Source organism: Rhinopithecus bieti, unplaced genomic scaffold (assembly GCF_001698545.2).
Source record: "Rhinopithecus bieti isolate Rb0 unplaced genomic scaffold, ASM169854v2 scaffold_41913, whole genome shotgun sequence".
In the NCBI taxonomy this organism is placed as follows: Eukaryota; Metazoa; Chordata; class Mammalia; order Primates; family Cercopithecidae; genus Rhinopithecus; species Rhinopithecus bieti.
The window spans coordinates 4,006,785-4,032,246 of NW_016818964.1; the positions used below are offsets into that span (position 1 = coordinate 4,006,785).

At 47.8% G+C, this 25,462-nt stretch overlaps 1 long non-coding RNA gene across 2 annotated transcripts; it reads left to right on the plus strand.

Annotated features, from left to right (window-relative positions):
* The first annotated feature begins 131 nt into the window (after positions 1 to 131).
* On the plus strand, positions 132 to 15,797 carry LOC108519081 (uncharacterized). Of its 2 annotated transcripts, XR_001882514.1 has the most exons (5): positions 132 to 320; positions 2,351 to 2,540; positions 9,373 to 9,583; positions 12,545 to 12,684; positions 14,327 to 15,797. It is a non-coding gene; the product is annotated as an uncharacterized LOC108519081 (long non-coding RNA). The 2 variants fall into 2 exon arrangements; XR_001882513.1 differs by lacking the exons at positions 12,545 to 12,684; positions 14,327 to 15,797 and adding an exon at positions 11,174 to 11,403.
* Positions 15,798 to 25,462: the final 9,665 nt, after the last annotated feature.

A 25,462-nucleotide genomic window follows, 5' to 3' on the forward strand; every position in this document is an offset into this window, starting at 1 on the left:
GTTTGTTGGTTGGATTGTTTGGTTACAAACCGGCGGTGATGAGGCGGGTCCCGGCCCCCAGATTGTGATCTCAGGAGGCGGTGGGCCAGGTGACGCAACTGGAGGTGGGCCCGCGGGTCTCAGTACCTGGTCTAGGAGGCAACGCCTCCCTCCTGTCCGGGATAAGACGCCTAGTCCGCGGGTTCCGTGTTCCCTGCCCACTCTCGAGAGGCAACCCCCACTTGGAGGGACCAGGACCCGAGTCCTACCCATCCCCGAATCCTGGGAGCCCTACGTGGGGAGCGTCGAGGGCCTGGGTCGGGGGTTATACTAGTGTAGAGGTAAAGTTGTGGGAGTCTCCAAAGTGGCGGTCTGTGGGGGAAGGGTCTTCTTCGTTGGTTTAGATACCAGGAGCCTTTTCCGGTCCAGTGATGTGACTCCAGCTTCTAGGAAAGAGCAAGAAGCAGGCCAACTCCTAAGAGCTGGGGTACGCTGTGGGGTCTCTGGTCACCGAGTCTCCAAGTGACCGTCCCTGGGGTCACTTGAAATTACTGAAAATGCCAGGACAGAACTTCCTGTGGAAATTACTGAAAATGCCAGGACAGGCCTTCCGGTCCCCTCCCTCCCCACCTCCACTGTTGAACTCTAGAGAATTCCAGGATCTTATCTTGTTTGGGGCCCACCATGTGGTTTACACTCCTTAAAAGTGAGACCCTCCAGTTACCGAATTTGCCCAGGGCTGAGGAATTACTTAGGAGCAGGAAGTCCCAGCCCCCTGCTCCCAGCTCAGCGCTTGGTCCCTTTCTGTGACAACTAAGACCACAAAGACAATGACTTTAAATATTCAGGGTTCCAAGAGGGGGGAAAAAATGAACAGGGCTCACTGGGCGTTGAAACACATGGGCCTAGGTGCATCACTGCTCTGTTCACAGCAATGAATCTGGGAAACCCCGCTGCTCACTCATTACCCAGTAGCTATGGAGGTCCCCGTGAAGGGCAGACCTGTGCCCTTGAGGCAGGGCCCTGAAGGAGAGTGAGTCTACCCTCAAGTCATCCATGGGGGCAGGGGCTTCGGGTAGCCATTAAACAAGGGAAGGAGATTTCTAAAGTGGACTCCAGAAAGGAGAAAGTCAGTTTGGGTTAAGGAACTGTGAATGGGGATGGAGGGCAGCAGAGGTCTCTAAAGGCTGACCTTGGAGCTGAGCCCAGAAGGAGGAGAGGAACCACCACTGGGACAGCAGTTTGGGTGGGGGAAGGTGGCATCTGTGGAGACAGAAGTGGAGGCCCCATCAGGGGCTCCTGGGTGCTTGGGCTTCAGGCGGAAGCTTCCTCCCCGCTGCCTTGATTCTTAATCTTGTGGTCATTTCACACTCCAGGGAGCAGGATCTCTTTCTGCGTCGTGTGGAGCCAGTGTGGTAGTAGCAGCCAGGCTAATTTTGCCCCATCTGCTAGCCGTCTCCCTGTTTTTACACTTCAATTTATTTTCCATAATTGCTGTGGGGTGAAGTTGTGCTGAAAACCATTTTCTTTACAAAGCAAAGAGCTAAAAGAATCAGCCTTGTTCTCCATCTTAAGACAGGTCACGGGGAATCTGTCTTTAAGCGACATGCCCTGTGGATGTTAGCTACAGGGATGGGCCATTTTTCATGATGCAAAGATGACTGATCCTGGGAATGGACAGCCACGTCATTTAGGGAACATTACCCAGGCAGCAACAGCTCCCTGGCAGGGAGGGACTATGATCGCCATTGACTGAGCACCAACTGTATACCAGATATTGGACGACTCTCAGCCTGAAGAACTTCTTTGCTTTTCAGTAAGGTGGAAAGAATTTTAGGTGTTTTTCAAAAAGCAATAGAAGCCAGTATTGAGCATGAGGCTGGCCTCTAAAAGGTACTTGAATATTCATTGAACTCATGTGTCAATATCACCCCTGTCTCCTACAGTGTCTCTGGGCCCCTCAGTGGGTCACAAAACTCATCTGTGATTGATCTGTGCCCCTCAATCCTGGCTGTACACTTTTTTTGAGCCAGCAGTGTGGAGCTGCCGCAGGTCCTTTCCACATCCAATCACTTCCAGACCTTTGCTCAGTTGCCCCCTTGAAACGCCCTTCCCCTGCTCCCTGCACTTCCCCTTTACCTAGCTTACTGCTGCCTGAGGATGTGCACCTCAGAGACTTCAACACCACTAGGCCCAGCTGGGTGCCTGTCTTGTACAATTCCCATAATATTAGGTACAATCACATAATATTCCACGAACTCTGCAATTCTGTTTCCCCATAATTGTGTTACTATAACTATGTTTACTTGAAGATTTTCCCCAATAAATTGTGAAGTACATGAAAACAAGGACTGCTGTGTGTCTGGCACAGGGACAGGTCTCAACATGAAATGGGTGGATGAATGAATGACTCTCACTATGGGCCTGAACCCAGAAAGCAGTGGACCATCGTGAAAACACAGTTGACCTTCACATCCAAGGCCCCAGTACACTCCTGGAAAGGTGATAAAGAAGAAGTTTGCATATGTGCAGTAGGCAAAGCATCTGCTTTTGGGAACCAGGTACATAACAATCTATGATATGTCCCTTCCTCTGGGTGTGTACAGCCTCCTGGATCTGGAGTTCTGGCTGGGAAAGAAAGGTGTGTGACTTTCAGAAGGAATTAGGTATTCGGCATATTTCATGAATCAACAGTACTCTTTTTCTTTTGCACTTTTTTGGGGGGAAGGAGAAGTATTCTGCCTGAAGGCTTGGCTTCCTGGGAGTTTCCAGAAACTGGAGTTTATAGAAGTTGACCAATCCTGCTAGAATCCTTGTCATTGTTTAAAACTGATTTCTGCTGAGGGAAGGGACTTGAAATCAGAGAATTGTAGAGAATCCCTGAAATGAACCTTAAAGATCACTAAGTCTAACATCTCTTCCCATGTAAGGGCTTCTAAAACATGGTCCAGACAGGTCCAGATTCCCTGCAACCTGTCTCATTATGGATGGCCAAATGGTCTTCCTGCCTCTGCTTATGGGAACTGATCAATTCTGGCAGGAAACCCAGGTACAGGTTTGCATCTCCTCATCCCAGACCCACTTTGAGGAACAAAAGGACAGTGAAGATGACCCCAGTGCACCCTCCCAGCCACTTCCAGGAGAGGAGTGTGTTGGGGGCTTTGGCAAGGGGGATGCTACCTTCTCTGGTCATGGCCTCAAGCCCTCACATGTGTACAACCCTTTAGGGTTTGGACAGCCCTTAGCTAGTGTTCATCTGGTCTTCGCAGTGACTTCATGAGGCCAAGGAGGCAGGGATCAGTTTTACATGGGGCTTAAAGCTGCTAAGTAACCCGCCCAAGATCACAGAGCAAGGCAAAACCAGTCTTTGTCCTGTAGCTCTTACTGCCTACCCGCATCTCTCCCAAATATGACTGCATAAAGGTTCCTGCTATGGGCCAGACTGATGCTTAGCAAGTGGTATTAGTCATATGTTTATGTCGTATTTTTTTAACGTCTTAACTCCTTCAAATCAGAATGCTCACCAGCATATAAAAATCTCTAGAAATTTCAAATTAAGTCCGATTAAGTGATTATAGTGGATCCTAGCTAGACTGACCAATGATTATCCTTCACATGGACCAAAAACATCTCCTGGGCAGGGGGCTTGCATTATGATGTCACCAGGCTGCACTATATCATAAAGATCCCCTGGAATCATTGGTCACCTAGGGTCTGGCCCCGTACTAGCACCCAACTGTGAACAAGACCCAGAATCCACCTGTGAGGAGGGAGTCCAACTCTCTACAGTGTAGCCTGGCTCTGCAGTTTAGACCTTATGGAAAGGACATCAAGGAGCCTTTGGAGGACATAAACAGGAATCAGATTGTCCCTTTAGTTGTGGTGTGGAGAAGTGATCAGAGGAATGAGGCAGGCTGTCAGGTGGCCCTGCTGGCCTTGGTGAGATGGGTGTCAGGCAGTGGCAGCCTTTGCCAGAGGGGTGGTCATGAAGATGGATTCTCTAGCTGTTCAGACAGTGGAATCAGCAGTACCTGGCGGCTGGCTGAGGAATTTGGCAACGCCCTGTCCATACGCTTTTGCTTCTAGGACTTCTGTATGTCTGTTACACCCACTATACTGCAAACTCCTCAAGAATGCCTTGTAAGCAGACCTGTCTAACTCATCTGTGCAACACCAGAGCCCAGTACCATGCTGAGCACATAGTAGGAGCTCAGTAAATGTTCGTTGCATACATGAATAAACAAATATTTAAACTTCACCAAGCAGTAACTCCTAATGCTCATTGAGTGCCAAGCTCCTCAAGACAGCCAGGGTCTCATCTGTGCCTTGGGAGTGCTGGCCACCAGCCTGTCTGCTGAGGTTTTCCCGCTAAACTTTTCTCACCCATTGCCGCCTACCTCCAGGAATCCTGTGGGATATAATGCAAAGGCTGGTAGCAGAGAGAGTGCTGAGACGTAGAAAGAATCCAGGCTCAGCCAGGTGCGGTGGCTTATGCCTGTAATCCCAGCACTTTGGGAGGCTGAGGCGGGCAGATCACGAGGTCAAGAGATGGAGACCAGCCTGGCCAACATGGTGAAACCCTGTCTCTACTAAAAATACAAAAATTAGCTGGATGTGGTCGCGCCTGTAGTCCCAGCTACTTGGGAGGCAGAGGCAGGAGAATCGCTTGAACCTGGGAGGCAAAGGTTGCAGTGAGCCGAGATTGCGCCACTGTACTCCAGCCTGGCAACAGAGCGAGACTCTGTCTCAAAAGAGAAGAGAAGGTAAGAGAGAGAGAAGAGGAAGAGAAGAGAAGAGAAGAGGAGAGGAGAGGAGAGGAGAGGAGAGGAGAGGAGAGAAAAAGAAAAGAAAAGAAAAAATCCAGGCTCAGGCAAAAGGATGGTAGGTGTGGCGCAGTAGACAGCAGACAGAAGTGGCTACTCACAAGCTGTGTGACCTTGGGCAAGTTCCTACTTTCTTTTGGCCTCTGTGCTCTCATCTGTAAAATGGGGCCCAGTGTCCCTACCTGAAAGGATTGTGTGAGATCAAAGATGTGCATACAGAGAAGAGATGTTTCAGTGAGACTCTTTGGTAAGATGCAGATCATTTCCACGGTACAGAGTGAACAACATTCAGAAGAAAAACTTCCCCTGAACTTGGGAGATTACCTATAAGTAAAAGATGAATATAGTCTCTGAGATTTTATTAATTTTTTGGGTGTGTGTAGGTGTTGGTGGGTGGTTAAAAAAATCCTGCTTCCCTAAGTAGACAGCACCGGATGCCCCAATTTCCACAAACAAAACCTTCATTTCTCCCAGGTTTGAACAGTCAAAGGCTGCTTCCCTAGAGACAGTTTTGCTAATTTGTTTTTTTTTGCAGACATTAGAACACTATTTAAAGAGTATACATCTCCCAGTGAAGCAAATGATAAACTTTCCCACCTACAAAGTGTGAGATATTGGCAATGTAAAGATGTGAAGAGAGATAGGATACTATGGAGGGAGAGAAAGCACTGTATATGAGGTATTTGCAACAGCATTGCAGATTTTATATAGATATATAAATATATATATATATGTAATTTTTTAACATTTGGAATCAAAAGCAAACTTTATTGCTGATAGTCCCAGGAAGCTCACACCTATAACCCCAGCACTTTGGGAGGCCAAGGAGGGTGGATCACCTGAAGTCAGGAGTTTGAGACCAGCCTGGCTAACATGGCGAAACCTCATCTCTACTAAAAATACAAAAATTAGGCAGGCATGGTGGTGAGCACCTGTAATCCTGGCTACTCGGAAGGCTGAGGCAGGAAAATTGCTTGAGCCCAGAAGGCAGAGGTTGCAGAGAGCCAAGATCATGCCACTGCACTCCAGTCTGGGTGACAGAGCAAGACTCCATCTCTAAATAAATAAATAAATAAATAAATAAACAAACAAACACTAAAGTGTGGCACAGATAAAATCCTTGAGCCAGCGCTTCAAGCTGACATTCCTTGCGTGGACAACTCAGTTACAACAAATTTGTTGTGCATCTATTAACTTACTGTGCGGCTGACATTGACCAAGAACTCACTGTTTCCCAAGGATTGAGTCAAGCGCTTTGTATGTATTATCTCATTTAATGCTCTCAACAACTCTTCCAAGGAGGTACTGTTATCATCCTGATTTTATTGATGAGGAAACTAAGGACAAAAAGTTTGGTAATGTCCCGAAGGTCACATAAGTCATTAGGTTAGCCAAGAAGGAACTGGAGTCCAGATGTTTTGCAGAAACCAAGTCTGATCTTTCTGCTCTGCAGCAGCAACCTTTGAGGAGAATAATTCAAGTTAGAAATTCACTAAGAAATACTTTCAGTCAATTGTTGGTCTTAGGTAAACAAGAACGCAAGGGGCAAGTTTTCCCTGTTAGGCCAGGAGCAAAAAGTCTCTCCATTGCCCTCTGCAGAAAGGTTTCTTCTGTGTGAAATGCTGGGGGCATTTCTGCCTCTGACCCCTGAGCATCCCAAACACTGTGGCTATGCTGGAAAAGTATGTATGTTTCCTGCTGTTCAAATTGATTTCAATGTGTAAATTCTAAAACAAAGCAAAAAAAGAAAAGAAAAGAAAAGCCTTTATCCAACCCAACAAAAAGTCCAAATCCATCCTTGGTAGCCAATGTCATCCAAAGAGGACCTCCACCAACCCTTCCCTTCCCACAGGGCTGTGTTGCTCCTCACATGAAACAGGAGAATCTCATTTCTCCTCCCTGGAAACTGGACTGTGATGCAAGACAGATGAGCCCAGAATTGGGGCTTAGCTCGGGAGGGTTCTTGGCTTCATCTGGGAAAGAATACAAGGGTGAGCTGGTGGTGTTAAACAGCAACTTTTACTGAAGCAGCAGTATACAACAGCAGCAGCAAAGGCATTGCTCCTTGCAGAGCAGGGCTACCCCATGGGCAGCATACCCAGAATAGTAGCTCAGGGGCAGTTCTGCAGTCGTGTTTATACTCACTTTTAATTACATTGCAAATTAAGGGGCAGTTTATGCAGAAATTTCTAGGAAAAGGGTGGTAACCTCTGGATTGCTGGGTCATTGCCATGGAAGGGGGTGGTAACCTTCAGGTGTTGCCATAGCAATGGTAAACTCACATGGCACACTGGTGGGGTGTCTTATGGGGAAGTGCTTCTGTCCCAGCCTGTTTCAGCTAGTCCTCAGTTTGGTCCAGTATCTGAGCCCCACCTTCAGAGTCGAGTCCTGCTTCCTACCTCAGCTGGACTTAATGACTTGCTTGGCTAAGAGAATGTAGTGGATGCAATATTTGGAGGCCCCTGAGGCTGGGTCATAAGAAGCCTTGCAGTGTCTGTCCTAGCCTCTTAGAACACTCACTCCGGTCACAGGCTTCTTCCATTTAATAAATCAGAGAGTGCCATGCTATGAGGAAGCCTAGTCAGCTGCATATGGGGTAACATAGGTCCCACCAGCCCCCAACTGCTTCAGCCATCTCAGCCCAGGAGCCAAGCAGGTAAGTGAAACAACCACCTCGGACAAGAGCTCATCTTCAGCCCAGCTGAGCTTTTGGCCTGGCTACAGCCCCAGCTATCACCTGACTGCAACAGTGTGAGAGATCCCATACAAGAATTGCCCAGCAGAGCTCAGTCAACCCCCAAAATCCTTGGAGAAAATCCATTGCTTAGTTTTAAGCTGCTCAGCTCTATTATGCAGTACTAGCTAACTAGAGCATGATCCTCTCCTCTCCATCTCCACAGCGCCCTGGTCCAGGTCATGGTCACCTCTCCCTTAGTTTCCCTCCACCACCACCTGCCTGTTTCCTTGTTCCCTATGGTGGTCTCCAACCTCACTCTCCAGGGTGATCTGAAAATGTCATCGGAGCATGTCACTCCCTGGCCTCCCTCTGCACATCTCATGAAAATCAGCCTCCTTGCCATGTTCACAGTGCTTGAGAAAGTTTGACCCCTCCTCTCATTAGTTCCCCCCTCCTCTTTCAAGCCACCTGTTCCCTTCAGTTCCTCTAAAGAGCTGCTTTATGTGCAAACCATATGACCCAAGAATTTCACTGGTAGTCTGCACTCACCAGAAGTATACAAATATCCACCAGGCATGGTGGCTCATGCCTGTTAATCCCAGCACTTTGGGAGGCCGAGGTGGGTGGATCATTTGAGGTCAGGAGTTCGAGACCAGCCTGGCCAACATGGCAAAACCCCGTCTCTATTAAAAATACCAAAATTAGCTGGGTGTGAAGGTGCAAGCCTGTAATCCCAGCTACTTGGGAGGCTGAGGCAGGAGGATCGCTTGAACCTGGGAGGTTGAGGTTGCAGTGAGCCGAGATCACGCCACTGCACTCTAGCCTGGGCAACAGAGCACGACTCCATCTCAAAAAAAGAAAAAAAAGTGTACAAATATATTCCTTGAAATATGTGTTCAGGAGTATTCATGGCAGTGTTATTCTCCATAACCAACACAGCCCAAAGATCCATCAGGAGGAGGATGGATAAATAATGGAATACAATTAATCAAGAGGAGGAGAGAGCAACATGGATGAGTCTCCCAACCCTAACATGGGGTGAAAGCAGCCAGATACAAAATAGTGCACAGTGCAGAGTCCTGTTGAAAAAATGCTCAAAAACACACAAGCTGTGATGAGAAAAGTCAGGATAGTGGTTAGCTTTGGAGGGAGGTGGGAAATGGGAAGGAGCGTAAGGAGTGCCTCTGCCGTGCCGGTCGTGCTTTGTTTCTCATATGGCTCTGGTTGTACAAGTGTGTTATTCTCTAGGGGGTAGTTCGCCAATTGTACATTTTCTGGCTGGATGTTCAATAAAGTGTTTTTTTTTTTTAAAAAGTGCTATCCTATCTCCTTCCAAATGACTTTCCTACACACGCCTTCCAAATTCTTCCACCTGGAATTTACTGCTTTCTCTTAGTCTTCTTCTGGTTGCTTAGATCGAGCTCAGCCGTCCCCTCCTTGGGGAACCCTTCTTCTGTTGCATCAGTTAGCCTTGGCAGTGGGGCAAACATACGTACAAGCAAAGCACAGTGGCTCAAAGCAGTCTCATTAATTAGCTCATGATTCTGTGGTTGGCAGTTTGGACGGTTCTTACGCTGCTGGGGAGGATGATGCGGGCCAGTTTTGAGGAAGCAAGGCACGAAGAAAGAGAATCCCGCTTCAGGGCCCATCTGGAAAGCTTCGTTCGTGCGGATCTGATTTAGTGCTTCATGAAATTGTGCTTTATAAATGCATAAACAAAGAATTGATAAGATTTGTTCTACAATCCAAGCCGAACACACATGTCAGTTACTGTGCTGGGAGCTGGGGACAGATTGATGGAGTAGATTAATGCAGGAAGTGGATATGGGTTCATTTGTTCACTTTTCTATTCCTTTATTTGTGCATTCATTTCACCAACCAACTTTAATGTAGGGCCTACCAAGTGCCAGGCAGCATTCCAAGCCCTGGAATCCAGTGATGAACACGACAGACAAGATTCCTGCCCCCAAGGAGCTGCACCTTGTGAAGTCCGGCGATGAAAGAGACAGAAAATAAACAGAGGAAAATACACAGCATGCCAGCTGGTGAGAAGTGCTAACAAAAAAAGACACAACTATGTCCGCAGAGTCTGAGATGTATATAGGTACGTAGAGTTCAGTTCTACTGGGGCAGAGGGCAGGAAAACTTTCTAAAAGTAAGTACCGTGTTTTGCTTTTAGTAGAAGGCTTGTCAGGGGCTTAATGTGCATTTTTTCTAACCTGTACCACAAACCATGAGGTAGACACCATTTTCCTACTTTGTTGATGGGGAAACTGATGTTCAGAGAAATTGAGTCACTTGTCCAAGGTCACACAGCAGGGTGAGGGTGGCCTCACACTGGTGTGTCCCAAAGGGCATCCACTGTCCAGTGTTGTACTGTTGGTAGAGGTGATGAGGCCTGATGAAGCCAAGAAAGATAAGTGGATGTTTACCTGGTAGGCAATGGCCAAGGGAAGTGAAGGGAGCCCGGTGAGCAAAGCTGCTGGGTGTGAAACTGCCTGGTGTGGTCCAGGAGCTCAGTGTAGCCTGGGGCAAGCATGTGAGCTGGGAGGGAAGGGTGGAGGGCCGAATCCAGAGGGAGAGTGGGTTCTTGGTGATGGAGCTATGGCAGGTGCAAGGCTGGGGAGGGACACTTGTAGGCTCCCGTTGAAACTCAGCCATCTAGAGCCTGTTTTCCCATGGGCCTCCAGCTCCTCAGCTGCAGGAAGAAGGCTGTATGGTGTTCAGAGCACAGGCTCTTCAATCAGACGGCACAGCCTGGGTATGTGGTGGGCTTAGCAGTTTGCGCTTGTGAGATACAATGAGATTTCTCAGCAAATTCTGCATCTCAGCTTTGGCTTCGTCTGTGTTTGAGTCTCCATCTCATGCAGCTAGCTTATCATAGATCAGTACATTCACATTATTTATTTGATCGTTTACAAAAACAACAGCCCGGGTTCAAATACCAGCTCCACCACTTCCTCCCTGTGAGGCCCTGGGGATGCAACACATCCACTTGGTACCTCTTGTAAAATGGAGGTGGCAGTGACTTTTATTATTTATTTATTCATTTTTAGACAGAGTCTCACTCTGTCACTCTGGCTGGAATACAGTGGTATGATCTCAGCTCACTGCAACCTCCACCTCCCAAGTTCAAGTGATTCTCATGTCTCAGCCTCCTGAGTAGCTAGGATCACAGGCATGTGCTACCACACCCAGCTAATTTTTTGTAGTTTTAGTAGCGACAGAGTTTCGCCATGTTGGCTAGGCTGGTCTCAAACTCCTGTCCTTAAGCAATCTGCTCGCCTCGGCCTCCGAAAGTGCTGGGATTACAGGCATGAGCCACCAGGCCCAGATAGCAGTGATTTTTCATGAAGTAATATGTACATGATGTGGAGAGTTTCCTGGCACAGAGTAGGCATGCAGCAAGGACCATGCACTGTCCTTGGGGGCATCTGACCAGACCCTGCACGCCAGTGTCACTCCCAGGCAAGTGCAAGCGTTTTCTGAAAGCAATATCGCTAGCGAACGCAGGACCCTGGAGAGGGCAGGATCCCTGGTGAAGGCAGTCCCTGAGGTTTCCAGTGAACTCAGTGCCTTCTGTTCAGTGGGCAGCTGTTGGCCCAGATGGAGCTGGGGGGTTTCTTGAGCTTGGCTCACAAAGAGAGGAGGGTACTGCATGATCTTGGGAGCCAACCACATTTTTTTTGTACAGCTCATTTCACCAATGAAAAGGCACTGGCAACATCTCCTATGCTGATTAGCCACGGCCTCCGGTGCCGATTTAGCAAAGCCGTGATTGACCAGATCCGAGGCTCACTGCCATGTGGAGCTGCTTCCTAATTATGTTACTTCAAGCACCCATCCCCAGGATGTACCTACCAGCACACTCATGTACATCAAGCGGTGTAGACGGAGGTGCAGTTCTGAAGACAGTCACCGATACGCGGCAAATACCTATTGTGAGATCCATCACCTGCTCAGTGGGTCTGCTCCCTGTACCACTCCCCTCCCTCCTGCGCCTGGATTGAGGAAGTGGCCCCTCGCTAACTAGTCTAATCTCCTTCAGTTGATCACAAGCCCTGTGGAGGTGGGAAGGAGGCAGTGCTGGGAAGGCAGTGAGGCAGGACAGGATGTGACTGCAGGGGCAGCAGGAGCCTCAGTCCGGAGTTCGGGCTGCCCTAATTTGCTGCGTGGCCTTGGAAGCCCCTTCCCCTTTTGAGAATGGGCTCATCTCTTTTCTAAAGAAGACATTCCATGGGAGAGATGGTGCCATGGAAGTCTGCAGAGGCTGCAGGCCTGCCCTAGGGCCCAGTCATTCTGGAAGAAGCCCTTGAGGGCTAGGAGATGGCAGGCTCTGCCTCTGGCCTTTTGGCTGCCCTCTGTCTGCCACTGCCCAGAGGTCAGAATCCTGGGTGCTCTGGCATGGGCATCCACTCTCACCAAGACAGAGAGGATGGAGTCCCCTCCTTCAGGGCCTTGAGGCCTCACCACAGGCATTGTAGTCTGGGGACTATTGAACCAGACTGACTCTGGTTCTGGAGGGTGACCGTGGACATCGAGCCTCTCTGAACCTGAGTTCTCATCAATGGGATGGAAAGATCGATATGCCTGTCCTAGATTTCTCAAAGGGCCGGTGCGGAGCACAGTTGAGAGGCGCATGTGCAGGACAGCTTGGGCAGCAATAGGCGGGGGTGTGAGGAGTTGCCTGAGCCGGGCAGATGCTCAGGAGGAAGGGGTCGAGGGGAAGCTGTTGGGAGTGGGGAGAGACCCTTGAGATGCACATGGAAGGAACCCAGGGCTGAGCCAGCAGAGGAAAGAGGGTGGGAGGGTAGCCAGGTGGGAGGGCAGGAGGAGCCAAGATATGGAGGCTAAAAGCAGTGCGGTGGGCTTGGGGGATGCTCAGGGCACCCGCTACCCAGAGAGATTCCAGTTAGTCCTCTGCCTAAGAAGTGCCCCCGTTGTTCCAGGACTCCTTCGCTCCTTTTGTCCTGCCCTCTTTCCTCCTTTCCTCCCTATTTCTCCCTCCGCCTTCCCTGTATTCTTTTTCTTTTTTTCCTTCTCTCCTTCCTGCTTCCTTCACCAGTAGTTACTGGTACCCACTATGTAGCAGCCACTGTGCTTGGCGCGGACGGACACACATCAGCCCCCGCCCGCATGGTGGAACAGGGATATGGGAGAGAAAGACAACAAACCACTCAGTGTACAAATAGTCAACTACAGTGGGTAAGTGCCCTGGAGAGAAAGTTCAGGGAGTGGTGAGAATATCTAACAGGGAAACTTGTCTGTGTGGGGTGTGGGTGGGGCAGAGTGGTAGATTGTTTACAAAGACGTGGCCTCAGTAACTCCTCTCGGCCAAGGTAGGGTTCCTTTCTTCACCTCTTGATTCTCAGCTTGGCCATGACTTGCTCTGGCCAATGGACATTAGCAAACATGGCAGAGGCAGAGGCTTAAAAAGTGCTCGTGCATTCAGACTTTTGCCCTCTTTTGTGGCACTTGGAACTCTGAAACATTGATGGGACATTGATGGGAGGAACCCAAGCTAGCCTCCTTGAGAGGCCACATGGAGGAGAACCAAGCTGCCCCTAGCAACAGGACGCTAACTAGCACACCCATGAGGCCATCCTAGATTATCTAGGCCAGCCAACGCAGAGGCATGAGTCCGTGTCTTCCTCTCTGACAGCATCAGTGAATCTTAGGGAAAGAGCTCTGGCAGAAGCTCTGCAGCCGAGAGGGTTGGGCCTCCACTCAAATATCCAGCTTCGCTTTGTTTTCACAACTTGCAATGTTGCATGCACTGAAGTTTGCTTGGTTGCTGAAAATGCACACAGTCATGAAATCGCTCATCCTGTCAGTGGAATTTGTGGTTAAGGGAGGGATCATCATCTTCACAGAGGCTTTAGATGGGCTTTAGCACCAGAAAAATCTATAACCCCTGCCTTCACCTGACCCACAGCCACAGCCCTGTACAAATGGACAGGTTCTGCTTGCCCTGGGGTATCTCTGCTGGGAGGATCCCGGGCCCTGTGAAGTGATGGAGGTCAGCCACTCAGTAGCAAAGGCTGACTCTCTCCCACATACCAGTGCCTGATTTGGGGAGGAAGGGAATGCAGACCTTCTGAGAAAGGGCGACCTTTGCAGCTAAGCCATGTGGCCAGACTTTGGTGACACCTCTGCATTAAAATTGATGTTCCTCCTAATCAGCGTTGATGGGGAGATTGTTTCTTAAATGCTGCTAAATGCAGTGCCAGGTACCAGGCAAGAAGGCAGGGGTCTCGCTAATTCTCCTCCGTGATGTTCTCCAGCCGGAAAGGGCTTCTGGCAGCCCTTACCTGTGAGAGGGGCTCGTTTCCCGAGGTGGGTTGACAAGCATCTGGAAACTAAGAATTCTCTGCACATTGCCTGTAATTTCCCTTTGATTTTATATGTCCTCCAGCCCTCAGAACCGTTATTATTATTATTATTATTTTTTTTTTTTTTGAGACGGAGTCTCGCTCTGTCGCCCAGGCTGGAGTGCAGTGGCCGGATCTCAGCTCACTGCAAGCTCCGCCTCCCGGGTTTACGCCATTCTCCTGCCTCAGTCTCCCGAGTAGCTGGGACTACAGACGCCTGCCACTTCGCCCGGCTAGTTTTTTTTTTTGTATTTTTTTAGTAGATGTATTTTTTAGTAAGAGTGGGTTTCACCGTGTTAACCAGGATGGTCTGATCGCCTGACCTCGTGATCCGCCGCATCTCGGCCTTCCCAAAGTGCTGGGATTACAGCTGAGTCCACGCGCCCGCCCCCCCAGAACCATTATTATTATATTATTATTATTATTATTTATTATTATTTTTTTTTTTTTTTTTTTTTTTTTTTTTTTAAGAAAAGCAAAGATTAAATCCTCATACCTCTCTGGAAGAGTGGAGGTGACCACATTCCAGCATCTGGTGCCCTGTTTGCCCCAAACATGACTTCAAGTGAATCCACATAATACTCTTCCAGAGGGAAAGCAGAACCATCTTCACGGCTTAGGGAGCAAGAAACACAGCGAGGAGTTCCACAGGAGGCCCACGTGGAGGGATGCGGCACCCGCAGTGGACTCTAGGGGATGCTCACTTGGAACGTGCATCTCCCGGAACTGTGTCTGCCACCATGACTTCAGAGCAGCACAGACCTGAGGTGGATCCAGCAATGTTCACAACTGTCCAACAATTTCACTTTTCCGAGGCTCAGTTTCCATGTGGAAAATGGACTGGCTCTGAGTATTAAATGAGAATGAATGTCCATATGTCTCACTCCTTTCTTCATGAAAGGAAGACACCACTGGGACTCAGACAAACAGCCAATAACATCTAGTCTTTATTCAGTCCTAACTGCATGACAATACAACTAGTGTAACAGTCATCAACATAAGGGATCCTCTCAGTATCGCTCAATGTCCTGTGCACTATCACCACCAACAACAACTGCTATTCATCTGTGCCACGGTAGGCATCAAATCTACACCACTCCTGCAAGGTGTCACTGTCTCCATTTCACAGATGAGAAAACTGAGCCCCCAGAAGGAGAAAGTGTAGACGTGTTGGTATTTTCCTGCCCAACATTGATTCCCATTCCATCTGATCATGGTACCCTGACTACTTTTGGGGGAATTGCCTCTTCCCTGTGATGAGCTGACTGGTGGGATTATCAGTCAAGGTGCTCACCTCCTCTAGCTCTCCCCATCTCTCTCAGTCTCTGGAGTTTCTGTTTCAAGCATAAGGACAGAAGCATTAGAAATGGCTGACGCTGATTTACCCCAGGAGGAGGGTGGGGTCATATCCTGAGGAGACGCTCTTGTAGGACCCTGCTTCTGGGACTCCTTGGATCCCAGCCCCAACCCCACCCCCAGACAGCCTTATTCTGCCTTCAGAGTCTGGTCCTTTGCTTTCCTTTAAATTCTGAGACCCTCTTGGGCCTGCCCTTCCCCATGTAGGTTACAGCCAGATTGGTTTCTGTTGCTTGCATCCCTCAAACTCTGCCTGACACAAGAAGTGACTCCTCCAGGGTCATCCAGCCCAGGAGTGGCATAGTCAGAGGAAGCCCTCCGTCATCAGGCTCCCAAGCCAGTGCTCTCTCCATCATGCCACATGGCTGGCCTTGGGGTGGTCCTGACATAGGGAGAGCTTTCTGAGATGGGGGCGGGAGAGCAAACTACCATCAAAGACCTGGTGATGGAAAGACACATGGCATGGCCTCATGGTCATGGAGGCCAGCGTGCTGGAGGAGAGCTTTGAAGGCATCCACGGAAGCAGATGACAGGAGCCTGAAAGCCATGTGTGGCCACACACTTGCTTCTGACATAATTAATGAGACACCTTTATTGTTCCTGTCAGTGAGCTTCTTTGCTATCCAAGCCCTCAGTTCATCATATATTTTTTAAAGCAAAAATGGAGGCCTTCCTGAAATAGGCTCCCTCATTTTGCTGCAGTACTGACCTTCTATGAGGGTGAGGTGACACCATCTCAGGATGATGCATTAGACCCCCAGTGACTGATGGCACGAGAGACAGCAGTGTATACTTTTTTTTTTTTTACTGACACCTTGAAAAGTAAGGGCACCTCTCAGACTACTGAACAAGTAGTTAGCCTTGGAACTTTACTAACGGCAACCATAATTTCATGACTTATTTCACCATGCCATCTTGTATGATTCTAGTTTGTACGATTTCCTCACTTTTCAGATGTGGAATCTGAGGCTCAGAGGCTAAGTAACTTGTTTAAGGTCACAGCTCGTAAGCGGAGACAGAGATAAGATCCCTGAGGTTATTGAAGTTATTGAAGGAATAGCTTGCTGCTTTGCCATGCCCTTCCCTCCTCCCTGATACCTGCCAGAATTCTCATCTGCTCCCTGGATTGCTCTGGGAGTCACTGACTGCCCATCTTCCTTGGGACCGGCTCCTCTAGGTTGCTGCCAGTAGAGGACAGTGAGTGGGCTTCAAACACCAGCAGGGCCCTTCAGCTTGGCTCAGGGTCCTGCCTCCTGCCAACGTGCCTTTGCTTTGTTCTCATGACCAAAGTGAGAGCTGTCCTTGGCACACTGTTTACAGCTGTGCCTCTCTGGTCAAGATCCAGGAGTAGAGGATTGATGCCCATCCCTACCATGGCACAGCTTCAGCTAATGTGAGCCAGAGCTCATGAATCCACGACTCCTCTCCCTGCTGGTCTCTAGAGATCATGAGCCCATGGCTTTTCTCTCTGCTGGACTCTGGAGCTTATAAGCCTCTGGCTCTTCTCCCGGCTGGTCTCTGGAGCCCATAAGCCCACGGCCCTCCTCCCTGCTGGTCTGTGCTCTCCTCCCTGCTTACCTCTGGAGCCCATGAGTCCACGACTCTTCTCCCTGCTGGTCTCTGGAGCCCATGAGCCCACTGCCGTCCTCCCTGCTGGTCTCTGCTCTTCTCCCTTCTGGTCCCTGGAGCTCATGAGCCCATGGCTCTTCTCCCTACTGGTCTCTAGAGTTCATGAGCCCACAGCCCTCCTCCCTGCTGGTCTCTGGAGCCCCTAAGCCCACAGCTCTTCTCCCTGCTGGTCTTTGCTCTTCTCCTTTTTGCTGGAGCTCTTTTTCCCTGGAGCTCATGAGCCCATGGCTTTTTTCCCTGCTGGTCTCTAGAGCCCCCTTTCTCTCCCCACATGTCTCCAGGACGCCTCTTTCTATTTGTCCAGAGAATATTCCAAGACTCACCTTTGCTTGTCTCTGGGACAGCAATCCATACAGAAGTCTGAGTCATGGTAGGTGCAAACCCGTGGAATTCTCTTTGCCCCCCACCAACCCTTCTGTGGCCACTTTCACACCCTCTGTCAGAATGTGCCTCTCCAGCAGCGTAGGGCAGCCAGGCAACCCTTAATGGTAATAGCTGTAACTGCAGCCAATTTCCAATAATTGGCGGCCTTTGCCAGGGAATTCCTGCCTGTCGCGGCAACTCCTTCTTGCTGCCTTTGATCTCTACCAGTCTCTGCAAGACACAAAATACTGTTGTCATCCTCAATTACTCCAAGGGACAGAGTGGCCTTGACCTTACCACCAACATCCCCAGCCCATGGGGTAGTGGCAGCCATGAGGGAGGCTGGGCCGTGGAAGGGGAGTCCCCAGGCCCATTCGTGGGGCTGGTGCTTCTGGAAACTCCACTGCTGCTATGTGTGAAGATGGGCCCCCCAGCTGAGGGTGTGGAGAGCGTGCTGGCAGATACTAAGAAGCACAGCCTGTGCGGGTTGCCGGATGCCTCCTTTGTGCCAGGCACATCTCTTCGCTGATCCCCTCAGCAACTCCTCTGTCAGGACATATTATCATCTCCGTTGTACGAAGGAGGAAACTGAGGCTCAGAGGTAGTCACACGGCAGGTGAAAGGCATGGCCAGTGGGTGGCGGGGGCAGTTCAGCCCCAGGTGCTGGGCTCAGGTTCAGAGCTTTTTCCGTGTTGCACAGCTCCGCGGGTCTGTGGCTGAGACGCATGCTCCACCTTCCCTACAGGCTCTGAGATCCTTGAGGACAGAAACTGGGTGTCCTTTGGATCCACCCCTCCCAGGGCTGCTAGTACAGGGCTGGGTGTGGTGTCAATGCTCAGCCGACCCTTGGCAAGCCCAGGGATCAGTTCCTTGGTCCTATTCTTTTATCAGATACGCTTACTCCTTGGTTATCTCATCTAAGCTTGGGGCTTTATTTCCCCACCTATACACTGATAACTCCCACCTTTACATCTTCCCATAGCCAACTGCTGGTGTGATATCTAGCAGGTGTCTCAAATTCAACTTGTCCCAAGCTGGCCTCCTTATTTTCTCTCCAAAACCAGCTCTTCCACAATTTTCCCGATCTTCATATTTGGATTCTGTAACTTTGCAGTTACTCTGGCTAAAATCTGTGGGGTCATTCTCGTCTCCTTCATTTCTCAGGTATCCTACCTTCAATCCACCAGGACATCTTGTCAGTTTAACCTAAAAAAAATCTACAATACAACTAGTCCTTCCTGCCTTCATTGCCACCATCAGCTCTCACTGGGATCACTGCCATGGCTTCCTGACCTGTCTGCCTATATCCATCCTTGCTCCCCTGCTGTGGTTACGCTCAGCCCAGCATCTGGATGCATCCTGTTAACCACTAAGGTGATGATGCTTCTCTGCCCCAGCCCTCCTGTGGCCCCTCATCTCTCCCATGGGGAGATTCACTGAGACCACTGATATAGTGCCTGTCATTCATGAAAGGGGACTGCTATGGTGAGTGGAATGATAAAGGCCATAGCATGGTCATGGAAACACAAGGCAGAGGGGATTCATTCCAACCAGAGGAAGGAGAGGGCTTCCAGAAGGAGGCGTCATTGGTGCTAAGCTTTGAACCCTGAGTCTGTCTATTATGTTGTCTAGAGACATGGAGATAGTAGTGCCTGTAATGCTGCACACTGGCGAGGCGTCCACCGAGGGCTGATTCCATCAGACAGTCTCCGCAGCTCTCTCTGTGCTCCTGTGTGCCGGCACTGGGCAGGTTCTCCAGGTTGCCCAGGGCTCAGTATTCTCATTGCAGAAGCAGATATTCCAGCGGGCTCAACGGCAAGCAACTGTGTACACGAGAAAGCCCCTTGAGAGTGGCACAAGGGCTGTTACCATTATTATTTATTTAATATAATATAGCAATAAATTCCTGCACCTGCTTCTTTCGTCCATCGGTTTGAGCTCAAAGGATGCAGATTTTTTTCTTTGAAACAGAGTTTTGCTCTTATTGCCCAAGCTGGAGTGCAATGGTGCTATCTTGGCTCACTGCAACCTCCACCTCCCAGGTTCAAGCAATTCTCTTGCCTCAGCCTCCTGAGTAGCTGGGACTACAGGCACACGCCACCACGTCTGGCTAATTTTTTGTATTTTTAGTAGAAACGGGTTTCACCATGTTAACTAGGCTGGTCTCGAACTCCTGACGTCAGGTGATCCACCTGCCTCGGCCTCCCAAAGTGCTGGGATTATAAGCGTGAGCCACAGTGCCCGGACAGACCATGTTTAATATTAGCCAGAACTAAGGAAGGTCCCCATTCAACTGCAAAAAGTCCAGACCAGTGGAGTTGAGCTTCACTCCTCCTCCACTTTCTGGGATCTGGTCCCATGCGTGCTACATGGATGATCTCACTTCTTTTTCATGTAGTCCTGCAAGGTAGGTACTACTGTCACCACCTTACAGACTGGGTAGTGAAGCCACCTTCTCACAGTGCCACAGCCAGTGAAGGGCAGAGCCAAGACAGGAACCAGATCTATTTGTCACCAAAGTGCTGTGTTCTTAGCCACTACACTGAGCTACAGCCTGGGAGACTTGCAGAGCCACGGGGAATGGATCTTTCTTTCTAGGCTGATCCACGACCTACCTCTCAGTTTCTAGGTGGGTGAGTGCCGACCTGAAGTGCTTGCTCCGTGGGCTTGTCCTGTCTTGCCCCCACTGCAATGCCTTCCAGGTTGAGGTGTGCTGGGCACACACCCAGAGACCTTTGCACTGCAGTTTGAAAAGTTATTTAACGAGAAACTTTTTGTACTGCTCTTGCCCTCTTGCCAGAGGCTTCTGTATACATAACTCTGCAAACTGCTGTGCTATTTGCTCATGGAAGTCAAGTTGATTTTTAGTCTCTCTTCCTTCTATGTAGATCCCTCTAAATAGTTCTATGGCCGTTTCATTTTTTATAATTATATATCTTTATAACTATGTCTTCCTTTATTTATAGGTGTATGTAGGTGCTATTCTTTCTCCTTTATTTAAGCATTTCAACAGTAGGCCAGGATCTGAAGCCAAAAAGTGAGAATTATCTGGGTCTTTTTGTTTTTTTGTTTTTTAATTTTTATGGGTACATAGTAGGTATATATGTTTATGGGGTACATAAGATATATGGATACAGAGAATTGCCTGTTTATTCATCTAAGACCTAGAAAATAATTCACAGAGAGCAGGTCAGGTTCAGTGTGAAGCTTCCACAAAGTCAAATTCCTGATGCAGAAACATGTGGTAAGAATCAAAGTTCTGGCCCTGAGCCTCATCAGCTCTGAGCCTTCACCCTCCTCCCCTCCTGTGCAGGGGTTGGAAACCACGTGGGCTTTGGCATCAGAAGGACGGGGACTAAAATTCCAGCTCTGCCAGTGTCCTTGGGCATGTTCCTAAACTGCCCTGATGATGTTTACCTGGCAAGATCTTGGGAGGATTGGTGTCATAAAGCTCACAAAGGTCCTAGCACAGAGGCCAACACACAGATGGTGCTCAACTGTCTTTGTGGTCTGTGTCTTGAATCCCACAAGTTTAGCTGTGTGGGCAGAGCTGGACAAAGGCACAATGCCATGCTGATCCGGCCAGTCTGTTTCCTGCCTGGGGTGTGTTCTCTTGCAGCAAGGCCCCGGGGAGGACTCCAGGAAGACAGACACTGAGAAAGTGAGCTTTTATGGACCACACTAGCTCACACCCAATTATTATCATGATGAAATGGTTTTCCCAAGGGCTGGTATGAAAGATTGTAGATTTTGCAGGTTCTATGCTTTGGTTTTTTTCCTTCCACCAACTTAATGATGGGTCACTTTGCCAGTGACCTGTCATTCACCAGCCCCACCTTGGTAAACAGAGGCAGGATGTGACTTTTGAGTCAGTTTCTCTACATGCTGGAAACATTGTGAGCGGGGATGAGGGAGAGGGCACAGATTGGTTTGTTCAATCAAAAAATACTTATTGAGCTCCTGGTAAGAGGCAGACACTGTGCTAGCACCAGGGATGTGGAAATGAACAGGTGCCTGCCCTCATGGAGTTTACATTCTCTTATGGAGGCTGAATAAGCAAATAAAATGTCAGGTACCAGTAAGTGCTATGAAGACATGTAAGGCAGGGCAGGAGGATGGAGAGAAATGAAGGAAAGAGGTGGTGCTGTTTTAGATAGAGTGGTTAGGAAGGGGCTCTCTGAAGAAGTGACATTTGGACAAGGACTTGAATGAGGATGTTACCTATGTGAGGAAGAGCAAATGTAAAGACACTGAGGTGGTGTATTAGTCAGCTATTGCTACAATGATGCTGCATAACAAACATCCTATGACTCAGTGGCTGAAAACAACAATTATTTGTTCTTGATGATGCTTCTGCTGGTCAGCTAGTGAGTGGCTGATGTAGGATGGGCTCAGCTGGGCTTGGCTGTAAGCTGCATATCTGTGTCTCTCATCCTCTTTGGATCAGCAGGCTAGGGAGGGTGTGTTCTCAGGTTGGTGGCAGCAGAGGGATAGGACAAACAGAAAGAAATGATTCACTTTAGGGCCTCACTTGGAACTGACACACTGTAAGTCTACTCATATTTTACTGACCAAGACATAGCACAAGGCCAAGCTTAACATCCATGGAGCTGAGAAGTATACTGTACCTCTAGTAGTAGGAACGGCAAAGTTATATGGCAGAGGGCATGGACAGAGAGATGGGTGAAGAATTGGGAACATCAGTGCTGTCTGCTACAAGTGGGAACTAGCTTTGTGGGCTGAAGCATCGGCAACAAGGTCAGGATGGCCAATGTGGAGTGAAAGAGGCGGAGAGGGGAGAAGATGAGGTCAGGACCTGGATGGCAGCCACTTTGTAAATGTCCTTGATAAGAATGTGGACTTATTCTAAGTGTAATGGGAAGCCACTGGAGGCGGGTTTTTTTCCTTTGGTTTTAATTGGCATGTTTCACATACTATAAAGCACACAAATATTAGTTAAATATACAGCTCAATGATAAGTTTTTAGGAAGTGAAAAGTTAGTTTTGACTTTTTTTTAGCTTTATATAAATGGAATTAAACTGTACGTATTCCTTTGTGCCTGTTTTCTTTTGATCAACTCTGTGTCTGTGAGATTCATCCATGTCCTTACCTGGAGCAGCTATATCCTCCCTGTCACTGTATGGTATTCATTATACGACTATATCTCGATTTATTGATCTTTTCTATTGTTGATGGACGTTTGAGGAGTAGTTGCCAGTTTTGGGCTATGAAGAATAATACTGCTCAGAATATTTTGTTTGTGTTTTCTTCTGCATAGATATAAGCACTTCTGTTTGGTATATATGGAGGAGTGTGTACGTACCTGTTCATAGGGTATATGTATGGTCAGCTTTAGTAAATATGGCCAATAAATGTCATTATATATATTAATATAGAAAACAATATATTAATATATTACATAGCACATAACAATAGATATTACTGTGTGTTATATAGGTGTATAAAAATATAAAACAAGTTTCTTCTCCTACTGTATGGCTTACCTTTTGACTCTTTTTTTTTTTTTTTTTTGAGACGGAGTCTCGCTCTGTCGCCCAGGCTGGAGTGCAGTGGCCGGATCTCAGCTCACTGCAATCTCCGCCTCCCGGGTTCCCGCCATTCTCCTGCCTCAGCCTCCCGAGTAGCTGGGACTACAGGCGCCCACCACCGCGCCCGGCTAGTTTTTTGTATTTTTTTAGTAGAGACGGGGTTTCACCGTGTTAGCCAGGATGGTCTCGATCTCCTGACCTCGTGATCCGCCCGTCTCGGCCTCCCAAAGTGCTGGGGTTACAGGCTTGAGCCACCGCACCCGGCCACCTTTTGACTCTTAAAAGTGTCATTTAGTGAAGGCTGGGCGTGGTGGCTCACACCTGTAATCCAATCACTTTGGGAGGCTGAGGTAGGAGGATTGCTTGAGGCTAGGAATTCAAGACCAGCCCTGGCAACATAGCAAGACCCTGTCTCTCCAAAAAAAGTTGAAAATTAACTAGGTGTGGTGCTATGCAATTATAGTCCCAGCTACTTGGGAAGCTGAGGTGTGAGGGATGACTTGAGCTTGGGAGTTTGAGGCTGCACTGAGCTCTGATCACACCACTGCACTATAGCCCAAGTAAGACCCTGTCTCAAAAAAAAAAAAACAAAACAAAACAACGTGTCATTCAGTGGACAGAGGTTCTTAGTTTTAATGTAATTAAATGTCTCAACTTTTTCCTTTATGGCTAAGGCCTTTTGTATTCAGTTAAATAAATCTTTACCTATACAAAGATCATAAATATAATCTCCTATATTTTCCTCTAGAAACTTTATTATTTTATTTTCAACATTTAAGGACTTGTATAGAGAATGTTTAATGAACCAATACAGATCAATAAGAAAAACAATGGAGAGTTGTTGGTCAAAGGCACAAAGGTTCAGATAGAATGAGTTTTGAGATCTATTGTATAGCAGAGTGACTATAGCCAATAATAATGTGTGCGTGTGTGTGTATGTGTATATGTATATATATATCTTTTTTTTTTCTTTTTCTTTTTTTAGTCGGAGTCTCGCTCTGTTGCCCAGGCTGGAGTGCAGTGGTGCAATCTCGGCTCACTGCAAGCTCCGCCTCCTGGGTTCACGTCATTCACCTGCCTCAGCATTCCGGGTAGCTGGGACTACAGGCACCTGCTGCCACGCCTGGCTAATTTTTTGTATTTTTAGTAGAGACGGGGTTTCACCATGTTAGCCAGGATGATTGCGATCTCTGGACCCTGTGATCCGCCCACCTGGGCCTCCGAAAGTGCTGGGATTACAGGCATGAGCCACCGAGCCTGGCCAATAATGTATATTTTAAAATAACTAAGAAAGTGAATGTCCAATGTCTCACCACAAAAAATAGTAAGTGAGGTGTTATATATGCTGATTAACTTAATTTATGTATTTTATGGGATGCAATGTATTGTATACACATACAGGTAATATATGTAATATATTAATACATTGTTTTCTATATACACATACATTGCATCCCATAAAAAATATACAATTAGGCTGGGCATGGTGGCTCATGCCTATAATCCCAGCACTTTGGGAGGCCAAGATGGGCAGAGCACCTGAGGTCAGGAGTTCAAGACCAGCCTGACCAACATAGAGAAACCCTGTCTCTACTAAAAATACAAAATTAGCCAGGTGTGGTGGCACATACCTGTAGTCCCAGCTACTCAGGAGGCTAAGGCAGGAGAATTGCTTGAACCCAGGAGGCAAAGGTTGCAGTGAGCCGAAATTATGCCATTGCACTCCAGCCTGGGCAACAAGAGCAAAACTCTGTATCAAAAAAAAAAAGTGTATGTGTATATATGTATATATTATATATGTATACACAATATTTGTCAGTTAAAAATAATATTAATAAAACATTTTTAAAGAAAAAGACAAACCAATTTTTTAAATGAGTAAAATTATTGAATAGGATCTTCACAAAAGGGGACAATCAAATGGCCAGTAAGCACACAAAAATGTGTGCAACATCATTAGTAATCAAAGAAGTATACATTCAAGTTATATGAGATTTCACTTCACATCCACTAAAATGACTAAAATTAAACAAAACGTAGAAAATACCAAGCATTTATGAGGATGTGCATCAATTGCTGGTGGGACAGCATATTAAATACAACCACTTTTGAAAACTTTGTGGTTTCTACTAAAGTTGAACATACATAGACCCTATTAGTACACACATTAGATGGGCCCAGGTTGAGGGTTATCCTACAGAATAGTTGAGAACATGACAGATAGGGAAAGAGTAAGAATAAGGATCCATTCCAGATTGAAGGGGATAAAGAGAAACAACAATGAAATGCAATTTGATGTTTCTCATAACCACACTCTCATTACAGTTTTGTTTCTTCTTTTACAAACTTATTTTTTTCTTGCTTTATTGCATTGGCTAGAACATCACCTGATAGTGTTAAGCAAAGGAGTGGAATAATATAACTTGTTATTTTTAAAGCTCACTCTGACTGCTGCTGCATGGCAAAAAAATGGGGCAGGTTGTGGCAGCAAGGAGGTGTTAGGAGAGTCTTGCAATAATCCAAGACAAAGGTAATCATGATGGGGATCGGGGTGGAAACAGGAAGGAGGGAAGTAATCAGATTCCAGAGATATTCTGAAGATATTGACAGCAACTGCTAGTAGGAGAGGGAGAACAAGAATGCAATAATGACCATGCAAGGTTTTTGGCCTGACCATCTGGATGATCAGTGACATCATCTATTGAGATGGGTGA